At 42.4% G+C, this 14,211-nt stretch overlaps 1 non-coding gene across 1 annotated transcript; it reads right to left on the bottom strand.

The window, feature by feature from the left end:
- Positions 1-12,765: 12,765 nt before the first annotated feature.
- Positions 12,766-12,837, bottom strand: trnaq-cug (transfer RNA glutamine (anticodon CUG)). The gene has a single exon. It is a non-coding gene; the product is annotated as a tRNA-Gln (tRNA).
- Between the last annotated feature and the right edge of the window lie 1,374 nt (positions 12,838-14,211).

Genomic DNA, 14,211 nt, shown 5'->3' with positions numbered 1-14,211 from the left:
CACAAAAGACGCACTGAACGACCAGACAAAGACGCACATAATGAGCCTTTCAGTCAATGTAGATGGGACGGATTAGTGCAGTACAATACAACACAATGAGGAGCCAAACGATCCCCATTTGAGTTAAAATCAGTGTTTTTACTCTGAGGACAAGCTAAACAATTTGTCTCTGTGTGGAATGTAAAGAGCGCCGCTTCACGTGCGTAACGCGCCATCATCCAAACGCGCAGAAAAAGTGAGTAAATTCTATGATGAAGTTTGATATTTTGTGTCATTTCTCGGGGGTGTGCACATATTTACCTGGTTCACCTGAGATTATTTACATGTGAACAGTGGACAGTGTACAAGGCGGGGTCGCATTACCTGTAATGAGGTGAGATGGGAAAAAATGGACTTCTCCTTACGTTCATACGGATTAAATAAAAAGTGATGATTTGTTTTTGACTTGAATTGTTTCACTCAAAAGAAAACATTTCAAACTTTCTAGCCATATAATTCTTATTTTTATGAGGCAAGTATTCGCTGAGATTCTGGTTGTTTTATTTACGCGTCTGTGAAGAGAAATGGCAGAGACAGAAACGTCCGAGAGCGCACCCTGTCGGCTTTCTTTATTTAAAAAAAGCACAACGTTTTGTTGTTATTATGATGGTATACCACTAAAACTAGACCCTTTACAGATTTGAATGATATACTTCTTTTATCTGTACGATCAGAATTGACGGAGTAATTTAAGTTTGTTTCGGCCTTATCAGAAAAAGATGCGTCAAAACGCGCCGGCGCGTGCGTCGACCCCAGAGGGTTAATGCCACAATTTTAATGGACACACTAGAAACTCCCTATGAACACTCCAAAAAAAAAAAAAAATCCAATGGTGGACTTAAAATACCAGACCGATAAATTACTGGTCAGATAAGGTAAAGAGTAGCATCTCTGAAGTGTAATCATGTCCCATATCTCCAAAATACTGCAGTAAAAAGTTTTCATATTTTCATATGAGGTATGTATATGTGAGTATGTGACGCAGTGTATAAGACCATTAATTTCTTCTGCTTATGGGAAATAGATCTATAGCCCTCTAAAGTATAATAATATCCCATATCTCAAAACCCCTTCTGAGATACAAAGGTTTCATATGAGGTATGTGACCTTGAAGCTTTCCACGAAAATTCAAATCTGATTATACTGTAACTGTCTATTTTCCTAAGTATAGCTGACAATCCTCTTCAATAGGATCACAAACAGTAGAGACAACTGGTTCCAAGTTTACAGGTGTTTATTCACAATCCCAGTGTAGCCAATGAGCTACCCCTGAGTATACTGCCCATGTTCTCCCAAACTCTCTACATTTATACTTTTAGTCAGAGGATGGTTTCCACTCCCTAGGACCACCTTCCTTCATTTTAAGGTGACACAGGTTTGTCACACAGGTTTTGCCATCATTAGTTTCCCTTTTTTAGACATATCTGTATGCTGGATGTATGGACCCGGACCTACAGCCAAAACAGAAGATTGTGATTTAAAACCTAACGGGGCGCTTCTATTTCCACCGGCGCAGCTTTTTTAGACTTTACAGTAGAGAAAACACACAGACCAATTACATGCGAGTTGAGCCATCCCACGTGATACCACTCAGCCAATCAAGTCTGTGCCTTCCCAGGCGGTAAACATTACAACTCTACAGTGTAAACAGCGCTAGAAGCAAGTTACACATGAAAACAGTGTTGCCAATTTAGAGACTTTGTCGCTATATTTAGCGAGTATTCAGACCCCTCTAGCGACACATTTTTTTTAAAAAGCGACTAGCGACAAATCTGGCGACTTTTTCTGGTGTTACTTTTGGAGACTCTGATGTGTCTGTACTGCACCATTCTTACACTTCTCAATTTGCCGCAGTAAGACGGCAAATCAGCTGCAGCCTTATAAATGAATTCTTATAAAGAATCACAATTGTCTCTTATTTTCCATTTCTGAAGTTGGCAAAAGCGTCCATCACAATTACAGCATGTGCCATGGACATTATGCAAATTACGTGATGGCACCATTCAGTGACTTCTAGCGACTTTTAGGACAGCCAATAGCTACTTTCCTTACTGACGAGTTGGCAACACTGCATGAAAAGACAGTACAAAGAAAAGAAAGAGAGTGATACATGTAGAAAACAAAGGGAGAGAAACTGTAAAGTGAGACGGAGAAAGAGAGAGAACTTAGTTAAAGAGAGAACATTATACATATCTACAGCCATGCAGATATGTTCAGTTGTATGTTACATGACAATAAATATTGTCAGAAAGTTTTTGAATTGTACTGAATTCATTTGATTTGACAGTCAGGTATTGATTACATGCAGATGTTAATAAAACTACTAGGCTACTTAAATACATATCACACTAACTAGTTAGGGAGGAGGCCCTGGGGAAGACCCAGGACACGCTGGAGGGACTATGTCTCCCGGCTGGCCTGGGAACGCCTCGGTGTCCCCCCGGAAGAGCTGGAGGAAGTGTCCAGGGAGAAGGAAGTCTGGGTATCCCTGATTCGGCTACTGCCCCCGCGACCCGGCCCCGGATAAGCGGTAGAAGATGGATGGATGGACTAACTAGTTAGACATTATGATCTTCCGGACCTTTGCTTCAAGAAATTTTCTCTAACTGGACCTCTTTAAATTTTAGTTGAATACCCCTGCCGTAGAGTATTTTGGGATTCACATGAACATGTCTTTGATAACATGCACACAGAACCCAGTCTACCCATGGCCTCAGATTTCTGGGATAATACACAACATATATATGTATATATATATATATATGTTGTGTATACCATATATATATATATATATGGTGTATACCATATATATATATATGGTGTATACCATATATATATTATATGGTGTATACCACACACACACATATATATATATATATATATATATATATATATCCCTCCAGCGTGTCCTGGGTCTTCCCCAGGGCCTCCTCCCTAACTAGTTAGTGTGATATGTATTTAAGTAGTCTAGTAGTTTTATCAACATCTGCATGTAATCAATACCTGACTGTCAAATCAAATGAATTCAGTACAATTCAAAAACTTTCTGACAATATTTATTGTCACACCGGCAGGGGTTCTCTGCCGGTCATCAGGTCATCAGATACCCCGCTGGCATAATAAGCTGGCCAAAAGAGGACATAGAAGCCACTGATGTCAAGACAAGGAAGCTCTTCACAATGCATGGAGGACTTCACCCCAAATCCAGCATCCTGAGACTGTACGCTAAGAGGAAGGAAGGAGGCCGGGGACTGGTGAGCGTCAGAGCCACCATCCAAGATGAAACGACCAAGATCCATGCGTACATCAGGAAGATGGCCCCAAGCGATGGAATACTTAGTGAATATCTCAGGCAACAGAAGCCCGATGCAGAGGAAGAAGAGCAAGAACCATCATGGCAGGACAAACCCCTGCACGGCATGTACCACCGACAGATACAAGAAGTGGCTGATATCGAAAAGTCCTACCGGTGGCTGGAAAAAGCTGGACTGAAAGACAGCACAGAGGCACTGATCGTAGCGGCACAAGAACAGGTCCTAAGCACAAGATCGATAGAGGCCGGGATCTACCACACCAGGCAGGACCCCAGGTGCAGGCTGTGCAAAGATGCCCCTGAGACAATCCAGCACATGAGTTCATACATGTTGTACAAATACAAAACCAGGTGTCTGATAATACAGAAGTCTTAAGATTGGGCTTTAAAGACTTGTGGAGAATGTGGGCATCGATCCCACTACCTTTCACATGCTAAGCAAGCACTCTACCACTTGAGCTAATTCCCCCACAGCTTAACGATGCAGATCCATAATCCAATTTACAATTTGCACAGACTGTCCACATGTGTTTCATGAATTCAGAAAGACCCTGAACTATGATCTTTTTATCACACTGAGCTAGTTTGGACTTTTCCTAACCCTCTGGGTTTTTCAAACTAATCTGTTTTTTAATAGTCTAATTTTGAACTTTTTTTGCTAGGAGTTCTGGCTTTCTTCTCAGAAATCACTAAAGTAGCATGTTTCATGTTCTCATTCTTGGACCAGAATAGTTTAACCAATAAGCAGATGGAACTTTCACATGACTTGCAGTGATGCATTTTGGTTTGCTTAATAAGCTGAAGCCCTTCAGCAGTGGGCCATCAGAACCTACTTAATTAGTCATCCGCCCTTATCTGAGACAGGATGGTACAGCTTCTGATTGGCTAAACACATCTGATACAGGCAATCACTAGTATAAGGGTGAAGGAACATAGGTTGCACCCTACTGTTCTAGATGAACCAGAAAGAAACCCATGCCTCATGTGAGGTTTGAACTCACAGCCTTCAGATTATGAGACTGACGCGCTCCCAACTGCACCAATGAGACACAAAAAGCTGCAACAACAGACAGTTGCAAGTCAACTACTTATAATTTAGCTTATTTACAGTTTTTATCCATCCATCCAGCCATGATCTACACCCACTTATTCCTAATTAGGGTCACAGGGATCTGCTGGAGCCTATTACAGTTTTATATACAGTTTTTAGTATTGATACAAAACATTAAAGGAAGCACGCAGTGGTTTGGTTTTGAACTTTTCCATAGATGCATAAACTGAACACTAGACGCCAAGTCTCTTTTCTTAACCGCACAAACTGCATGTATAGTGAGTAATGCGCTTGTTTAGTTCCAGGGAAGAACCAAAGAGGATGAAGAGCCCATCATACTTAACCAGTTCAATGAAGAGCAGCACCAACCAACTGCCTTGCAACATTAAGGTGAAGCAAGTGAAAGTGACTTATATGGCCAAGTACAGTGAGTATTTGTGCTTTTTAACCCACCCAAGTGCAATGTGTCATAATAATTAGTCTATGCTCTTTAACATGTGAAATGGGAACATGGAAGGAATATTCTAAAATCAACTCATGTAAACACCTTAATCAGAATATTGTCTTATTCAGAATAAGGTCAATAGTCAGATTACTGCTGTCCATGTAAACATACTCAGTGTAGCTGAATGTTATTCATCCTGCAGCTGTAAATGAGCATTGACTGAACTTTTTGTGTCAGGTTCTGATCATCCTCATGGAGTCAACTCGAAGTTGAACTACGAAGTTCTTCTTATTTAGGAAGTTCTTCTTTTTATAGTTTAAGATGTTCTGGTACTGGTGGGTAGAGAAAGTTCCTACTTCTGTGTCTGTGAAAGTGAAAGCATGTAACTTACACCTTAAAAAAAGCACTGTTAAGCTGATGTATAGCATTGATGTTAGCTTCATTTGCTCAGTAATAATAATGATTAAACATATTTTTACAGCCAGTTCAACAAAATCATCTCATTGATTTACATTGTTTAAACTTTTAATAAAACAGTAATTTACTTAGAACAAGTGCAATTTAACCACATTAAACAACATTTTTCTGAAGTACATGCTAGAAAAAGCATAATATTTTTATATATACAATGTGTAAACTATTGCAGTATGTGTGCAAGCATTTAACCCTGATAATCTCATGTCAGGGGACCTGAAAGGACACTGCAGCATGTTTTAACAACCTCACAGTATGTCCCAAATGGTCAGGGAATACCTTGAGAAGGACCTGGAGGATGTTATCTGGGAGGACGACAATTGGTCTACCTGGCTCAGCCTGTTTCATTCAGCCCTGTTTGGAAGAACAAATGAGGTCCTTTTCAAGGATCAGTGCTCGACTGACCTGTACTTTAAATACATTGCACACCCTTGTGTGTTCAGCCATTAGTTGAGTACTGTGGGAAAAACAGCTGGCATTCTTAAATTATTTAACTGATGTGAACGTCAAAGCTCTAAAACGCAAGAAGGAATTTGACAAATTTAACTCCTTTCAGTGATGTACCTTTCCAAATGTGGAATACATGCACAGGCAAATGATGTGTAAGCTACGTAAAGGGTGTAAAGCACTGAATGTCAGAAGAGCGTCATGTGTCCATAAACATGGCAAACAAACAGAAGCCTATGGTCCTCGTTAGTATAGTGGACAGTATCTCTGCCTGTCACACAGAAGCCTGGGGTCTGATTTTCTGATGAAGAATGTTCTGTTAGTCTGTCCTTACCACAGATCAAAACACATGGTTATCATAAACCTACTTTATGATAACCCTTGCTAGTCTGGCCAGCCTGACCTACGTCTTTCTTAACAAAAGAATGTGGTTCTGGAACCCCTACCATCGGGAGTCTTTTCCTTTAAAAGAGCCAGGCCAATCACAGTTGCTTTTCAGCAATGGGGCGAGGCCACAAAGCTTTCTACAACTGGCTTTTGCTGTTTACTCCGTTCCAAAATATGCACAGAACAGGTGATAACACTGTGTATTCTCATATTTTACAACAAAAACAATAACAGTCATTCACTAGCATCTTGACAGTACTGCACACGTCATATTGTTTGTTGCTGATTGAGTTATTCTGCATTCATTGGCCCAACAATTACTATGGCTGGCCAGCACAGGTGAATGTACTAACTAAAACAAAGCATTTGCTTTCTAGCTAGTAGGAACCAGTCGGTGGTATCAGTTAGCATCAAGAAATGCTGCATTCATCACAAGGTCTGTGGCCTTCAGTCATACCATCCTGTGAGAGCTTGATCCTGTCTGATCTCAGAAGATAAACAGATGAACTCGGTCAGTATTTTAACGGGACTCTGCCTGGGAATACCAGGTTCTGTAGGCATTTTCACTATTGCGCCTTAGCTAGTAAAAGGCGGTGCTAATGAGCCATGCTGGACCTGGTTAAAAAGAAAAAAGAAAATTGTTGAAGGAACAGGACACGCTTCTGTTTCTTGCTTCTGAAGAGTGCAGACGCCTTTCTGCTTCTCCCAGTTTTACTTTGCTTTTATTCCTTTTGATTCCATTTATTTTCACCCAATGAAATTCAATTTTTAACATTTTTTACCCCTTTTTTAACTGCACTTAGAATTTTAGTGAGGATTTTACTTTTCTTTTCAACAACTAATCTGGTCTATTGAGCGACTAAGCCATGGATAGTTTATTTTTCAACATGTCTGGAAAAGAAAACACATTGTGCCAAAACTGCCGGATATATCTTCAGTAAATCAGTTACAAATGCAGTTTCTTGCTCTGGAATCTGAAAAAGGACTTCATGACACATTTCTGTTCAGACCCAGTGGTAAGAAGGCAAAACCTGTTATCAATAATAAGTGATACGTTGACCAAAATGCTACACTGTACTATACACTGTGCCATGGTCACTCATACAGTAGCTCTCCTCCCCCAGGTCATCTCAAAACACCAAAATTCATCTGGCTTCTTGCATTGAACACATGGCTGTCCAAGGCCTGTGAGATAAGAGGGGTGCAGTTCATTGATAATTTCAACTTGTTTTGGCAATGTGACAACCTGTTCAAGGGAAAGGGCGCATAGCTGAGCAGGAGTGGAGTGAGACACCTAACGGATAACCTCCTCCACTCTCTGAGGCACCAGCCTGGGTCTGGACAACCGTCTGAACAGCCAAAGGTTCCTCTGAGAGAAGAGAGGAGTGAAGGAAGCACTCATACCTCACCAGCAACGGACCCCTCATCAGCCAAGGATCCCCTCTCAACAGCACCTTCATTGGTGCCCCCTCCAACCCCCCGGCTGCATCCATATCCTCTGCAGACTGATCATTGTCCATCCCATCCCCATTATGAATGACAATCCACTTCAATAGGGTCACAAACAGAAGAGAGGCAACTGGATCTAAGTGCACAGGTGTTTATTCACAAAACACAGTACAGACAAGGTGAGTTACCCCAGGGTAGACTGACAGTGTTTTCTCAAGCTCCCTGCTTTTATACCTATGGTCAGAGGGTTGGTTCTCACCCTTTGGACCACCTTCTTTCATCTTATTGCTAGGCCCATTTACCACTAATCATTTCCCTTTTTTGGACATGTTCATGTCATACCTACACATGATTCCTTTTTAAAGATGCTCGAGGGATCACACCCCACCCATCTCCTCCTCCTGGGGCTTGGTGTGATTCCCTTATTTTTCTACTCTGAATTCTTTATTTGATTCTTGGTCAGTGATGCAATAACAGGTGTTCTCTAATGTATACAACCACAGTCTCTAAGGCCTACTCAGGCATGTCCCATCTTTGTCTATGTATGGTCTTAAGTGCAGGTCATTAATCACACATGTCCTCTTGGATTCTTGTGGGTACTTTACTTTACATAGATATGCTTTTAAAAGACACACACACACAGGACACATATTCAGCACATCCATGGCTTAGATTCCTGAGATAATACACAACAGCACATCTTTACATTTCAGTGATTGTCGTGTTTTTGTTATGAATCCCCTTTTTGGACTTCCTGCCGGGGACCTTTATACTGAAAGGACTTCCTCTTTTCCTCCCCGTCTCGGTCCTCGGCAGCTTTATGTTCTCACTAATAGTTTTCACCTGTTCCCAATTATCTGTTGTCCCAGCTACTATAAGTTTTCCTTGTGTTCTTCTGTTCGGGGCAGAAGCATTAACTCGTGTTAGCCCGTTAAACTCGTGTGACTTGTGTTAACCCGTGTGTTGATGGTTGCTGATCATTCTGAGTGTTTCCTGTTTGTTTCCTGATCCCTGGCATTTCCAAGTAAAACATTAAACTTTCTGTCCTGCATTTGGGTCCTGTCTCTCCTTCCTCCTACCAGCACCCCAACATGTAACAGAATGCTTCTGCCCATATTGGACCCAGCGGACATTGACAAGGAGGACCATAGACGCCTGACACGCTTTCGGACACCGTTGGGGAAGCGTCATGCTTCTGGGAGATTGATTAGCACTGCTCAGCCCTGATCCAGGCGTTTACCAACCCGCCCAGTTTTGTGACAAAGAGCAGAGCCGACCAGATGCTCTTTCCCGGCTGGAAACCATTCTCTCGGTGTCGGAGGAGTGCTGCGACCTGGAGTATTCCGTCGAGCAGGTTTGGGAACTGCTCAACGCCTTGGCCCTGTTCCAGGTCCCTCCTTCACCATCCCCTATGGGCGAGGCTAAATTCCCGGTGTGTCAGCTGCCTGGCTCCCGGTCCCCGACGTTCCAACCGTCGGAGTCTCCGGACCCGCAGCCCCGGTACCGGTGTCCCATCCAACTTGGGAAGCAGAAGCCGGAACCTCGGGAACCTGAGGGTTACGATCCGGTTGAGGCACCACTCCGGCTTTCCTCCGGGGTCCGCCTCGTCTCACCGCCGACCGTCCTGCCTTCGACGCCGGCTCTGCAGTCACTAACGCCGGCGGAGCCGCGTGCCATCTGGCGGGAGCTAAAGGCAAAACCCCTGGCTCCCTGGGATTTGGCTCCCTGGGATTTGGCTCCCCTCGCTGCTGCCCAGCCCGAGTCCCTCCTCGCTGCTGCCCAACCACCTGGACCGGTATCCCGGATGCCTCTACGCCGGCGTCGCCGCCACCCTAAGAGGCAGAGACCAGAGCCTCAGTGCGCCGACGACGATGTCCCCGCTGAGGTTCCGTCTCAGCAGCCCGAACCTCCGTGTGCCGACGACAGCGTCCCCACGGAAGTTCCACCCCGGATCCTCGAGCCTCAGTGCGCCGAGCAGCCGTCTCCCGAGCAGCCGTCTCCCAAGCAGCCGTCTCCCGAGCAGCCGACTCCCGAGCAGCCGCCTCCGCAGCAGCAGCCGTCACCAGAGGTTCCCGTGCCGCCGCCGTCACCAGAGGTTCCCGAGCCGCCGCCGCAGCAGCAGCCGTCACCAGAGGTTCCCGAGCCGCAGCAGCAGCCGTCACCTGATCAGCATCCAGCGCTGCAGCAGCCGCAGCCGTCGCCTGATGAGCTCCCAGGGACGCAGAAGCAACAGCCGTCGCCTGATCAGTTTCCAGAGCCGCCGCGGCAGCCACCAGGCTTTCCAGAGCCGCCGCCGCCGCGACAGCCACCGTTACCTGGGAGTCCCCAGCCGTCTCAGCTGCTGCCACAGCCTCCCCAGCCGTCTCAGCTGCTGCCACAGCTTCCCCAGCCGCAGTCTCCGCGGCCAGCACCGCAGCCGGGTCCTCCGGTGCCACCTCCTCGCCGGTCGCCGTCTTCAGTGCCGCCTCCACGCGCACTGAAATGTGTGTTTCAGTGTCAATTTATGCATCTGTGGAAAAGTTCAACACCAAACCACTGTGTGCTTCCTTCAGTAGCTGAGTTGGTAGAGCAGAGGACTCTAGATTGAAGTAGCAGTCATTCTTAGGTTGTGGCTTTAACTCCAGCTTAAAGGAATTTGTTTTTGATTTGGTATCTGGTGACATTGGTTGTTTTTATAAACACAAGTTTTTAAAGTATTCTAATCCTAAGAGTATCCTAATCTGGATAGAAAACAATCACAACTTGAGACATGAGGCCAATGTGTGCTTCTTTTAATGACTGTTTATTCTCAACGAATCGGATCCCTCATCTGAAATTCAGTCATCATCCCCCCTCTACAGCTTCTCCAAAATTGTCAGTTGTCAAAGACAGTAAAAATGGGAAACATGTCAGTCAGGAAAGCCGGAGTGAAAGGATGACAGTACTTTGGCAGTTGACACTCACTCTGTCTATAACACATCCTGCTGTCTTTGTCTGGACTGAGTTCATACATGTTGTACAAATATGAAACCAGATATCTGATAATAAAGAAGTCTTAAGATTGGGCTTTAAAGACTGCAGGGAGAACATGGGCATCAATCCCACTACCTCTTCCGTGCAAAGCAAGCGCTCTACCACTTGAGCTAATTCACACACAGATCCATAATTCAGTTTACAGTTTGCCCAGACTGTCCATGTGTGTTTTGTGAACTCAGAAAGATGTGTGAGTTAAATCGTTGCATTCATACTGCAAGAATTCACACATTGTATATATTAAATATGATTTTTCTAGCATTTTTAATTTAGTATTTTCTTTCCTTTGTTTATTTCAAACCTACTCTCTTCCTTTCTTAAAAAATTTACTTTATTTAATTCTTGTACATAGACAGAGCTTAGTGAACTGGAGTCAGATTCCTTGTTTGTCTGCACAAACTTGGCCAATAAAGATGATTCTGGTTGTTTTATTTTAACTAATGTTGCTTCGTTTCCATGTTATTTTAGAAATCTTCTTGAGAGAGAGATGCTACGGTGTTTTTATGTTTTTTGCCCAGGAGCTTCTGACAGGAGGAAATTCTGAGAAGAAATAAGAAAATATTTAGTACAATAGTACAAAATGACAGATATATGCAAAAATACTAGAAAAATATTTAAAATGTCGCATTTCTCATGAATGTTAACACATTATGGAAACATTCAATAACTGATTCATCATCTGAATTCAATTCAATTCAATTTTATTTGTATAGCGCCAAATCACAATACAAATCACCTCAAGGCACTTTACAAAAACTAAAACTAAAAACCCAACAATTCCCTTATGCTCTTCTTCAGTCTGAATGTCAATTGGCTCAGAAACAACTCAGGGTTTATAAAACCTGCCAGCAAGCGGGTTTGGTTCGCAGAGTAAGGTACCATCAGTTACTGACTCAGAGTCAATCTGAACACGCTTTGTGGAACCAAAAACCTGAGTATCCCTCATCTCAGGTTTAACAAACTCTGGGTTTTCACTAAACCCACTTTCTGAAACAGGCCCCAGTTCTCTCTGCTACACTGAACCATAACCTAACCTCTGTTACTATGGAAACACTATCTTAAGGCAGAACTGACATCAACACAAGACTGACAACACACTGTGTTTGTTCATTTCTTCTCCTTCAGATGAGACATGATGTCAGCAGTAACCTAACCTAACTGGAACACACACAGCAACAGTTTTCTCAGTCCTCAAAGTCCACTAAGGCAATAAAACACATTAATGTAGTGAGTTTCTAAGTAACATATCACTGCTGACAGGAATAGAACCAGTGCAGATAAACCTCAACATAACATTACATTACAATATTACAACGCAACATTAAAGCAAACATGTTATGTTCCGCTGTGGATAATGAGAAATATTTTTAAAATATCCAATCTGAATGGACTACCTCTTTTGCTTTCAGTCAGATGCACATTGGTATAGATGCATATCACAGTACTACAACACAGACACTGCTCTAGAACAAAGGTGCCATGTAAAGAGTGGGGTTTGAACTTACATCTCTAGAAGAAACTCCAACCTGAAAGCAACACTTAGATAACTCAGTCATGGTGAGCAATGCTTTGTCATGGACTTTAGAATTAGTAGAAGTAGTAAGTCATCTGGTACTTTTTGTTTTTTGCATAGTATTAATTGGGACATAGTGCTTGCCTTGCATACTGGTTTTCACATAATATATAGTAGGGAAATATGCCACAATTTCTGACGTAAATGGTAACATAAGAACCTAAATGTGCTTATAGCGCTGTTTGTAGTCCAGTAGTAGCTTGATACTCTTTCATATATAGAAAAAAAATGGTGAAAGAACACACTCCTGTGGAGAGTCAATAGAAGAGTAATGGTCGTTAGTGTGTGTTCTTTATTTGCCGGGTATAGCTCAGTGGTAGAGCTTTTGACTGGTATCCCCATTTGCAAAGAGTGTTCTACAGATAATTACCTGTATTGTGTGATCCTGTATTCTCTGACTATATTCAGAGACTCTGTTCTTTGGGAGCTAGAACTGTTTTCTATCTAACAGTGTAGCTAAAGTATATTGAATGTGCAGCTGAACTTCCTTTATTCACTACTCATTGTGTTGATAGGTCATTGCCTGATATCTCATGTGTCAGAAAAGCAATGTTTTATTGCTGCTTTTCTTGAAAAGGTCCCACTGAGAGTTGAACTCAGATCACTGGATTCAGAGTCCAGAGTGCTAACCATTACACCATAGGACCCTGTGACTGACACATGCTGTCATCAGAAACTGTGGCTACTCGACTCCACTGAACTCTTTTGTTTTTGTTTTTTTTTGTTTTCCAATACATTTTATGGCATACAATAGATTCCTTTAACAGCAAATCAACAGCTTATTTTGCTGTGGTGCTGGTCTGTTTCCAGGCTGAATAAAATAACATAACATCTGGAACAAAAGCTTGACTTCCAACTGCCTAGTTTGATTATGGATGCTGGTTTTTGACAACATAGTGTCTGTGATATTTCTGGTAACACACAAATGCACCAGTGGACTTTGGAAAATCAGCATGTTGTGACAAATGTCATCTCAGCATTTGTGTGTTACCAGAAGTAGTTTGTAGTTTGTCAAAAATATGCATCCATAATCAAACTAGGCAGTTGGAAGTCAAGCTTTTGTACCAGTTGTTATTTTATACAGCCTGGAAACAGACCAGCACCACAGCAAAATGAGTGTCATCCTCCTTGCTCAAATGCTCAGAGTCTGTTATCTATAACAGTTATAGTCTGAAACTATAACTAATGAGGACAAACAATAAAAAACAGGAACATATAGGATTGCAGTAAGACACAGGGAAGACTGAGACTGTTGAGATCTAACAGGTTGGTGTCATTGTCTTAAAGAACCCTTAACTTTTAAACATTTTAAGGGAGCACATTCTTTACTTTATGCCTTGAATATCACATTCATACATTTTAGTCAAATATTTTTAAACAGTAAATGAGCTCAAACTGATATGAATTTTAACAGACGCAAATGTGCACATCTCTTGAAAACATGTCCTTGGCAGTTACACCATCCTCTGTACTGAAACAAACATAATACTTGAGGTTTTGTTGTCTTAACAATACTTCTAAAGCAGGATCTATGACGTGGATGGGATGGGATATTAAAACCACGTGTGCACTGCACAGTGGATTAGCAGCCCATCACTTTAACCACTCAGTCACCTCGTCACAGCTTTGTTATTGCTTACAGTACATGATCAGTGGAAGCCACGCTGACCTTCAGAGGTTGAGAACTGTCCCAAAAACCCAGCTTTAAGGACATACAGTTATTGGTGCCTAGTCTCCTTTTGATTTCCCACTGATGTCTAAACAATGTACAATACAATCAATGCACAAAAGTCCAGATGATGATCAGTTATTGAATTGTTCCATATGTGGTTACCATTCATAAGAAATACATTTTAAATATTTTTCTAGTATTTTTGCATATATCTGTCATTTTGTACTATTGTATTAAACATTTGCTTATTCTTCAGAATTTACTTTTTTCTCAGAATTTCCTCCTGTCAGCAGCTCCTGGGTTCACACCCAGCAGTACTACTTTCCTGTACAAAAAACTGTGGGGCCCC

Source organism: Mastacembelus armatus, unplaced genomic scaffold (genome assembly GCF_900324485.2).
Source record: "Mastacembelus armatus unplaced genomic scaffold, fMasArm1.2, whole genome shotgun sequence".
Classification (NCBI taxonomy): Eukaryota; Metazoa; Chordata; class Actinopteri; order Synbranchiformes; family Mastacembelidae; genus Mastacembelus; species Mastacembelus armatus.
Note: the sequence above shows the minus strand (reverse complement) of the source record. Positions and strands in the feature narration are given on the sequence as shown.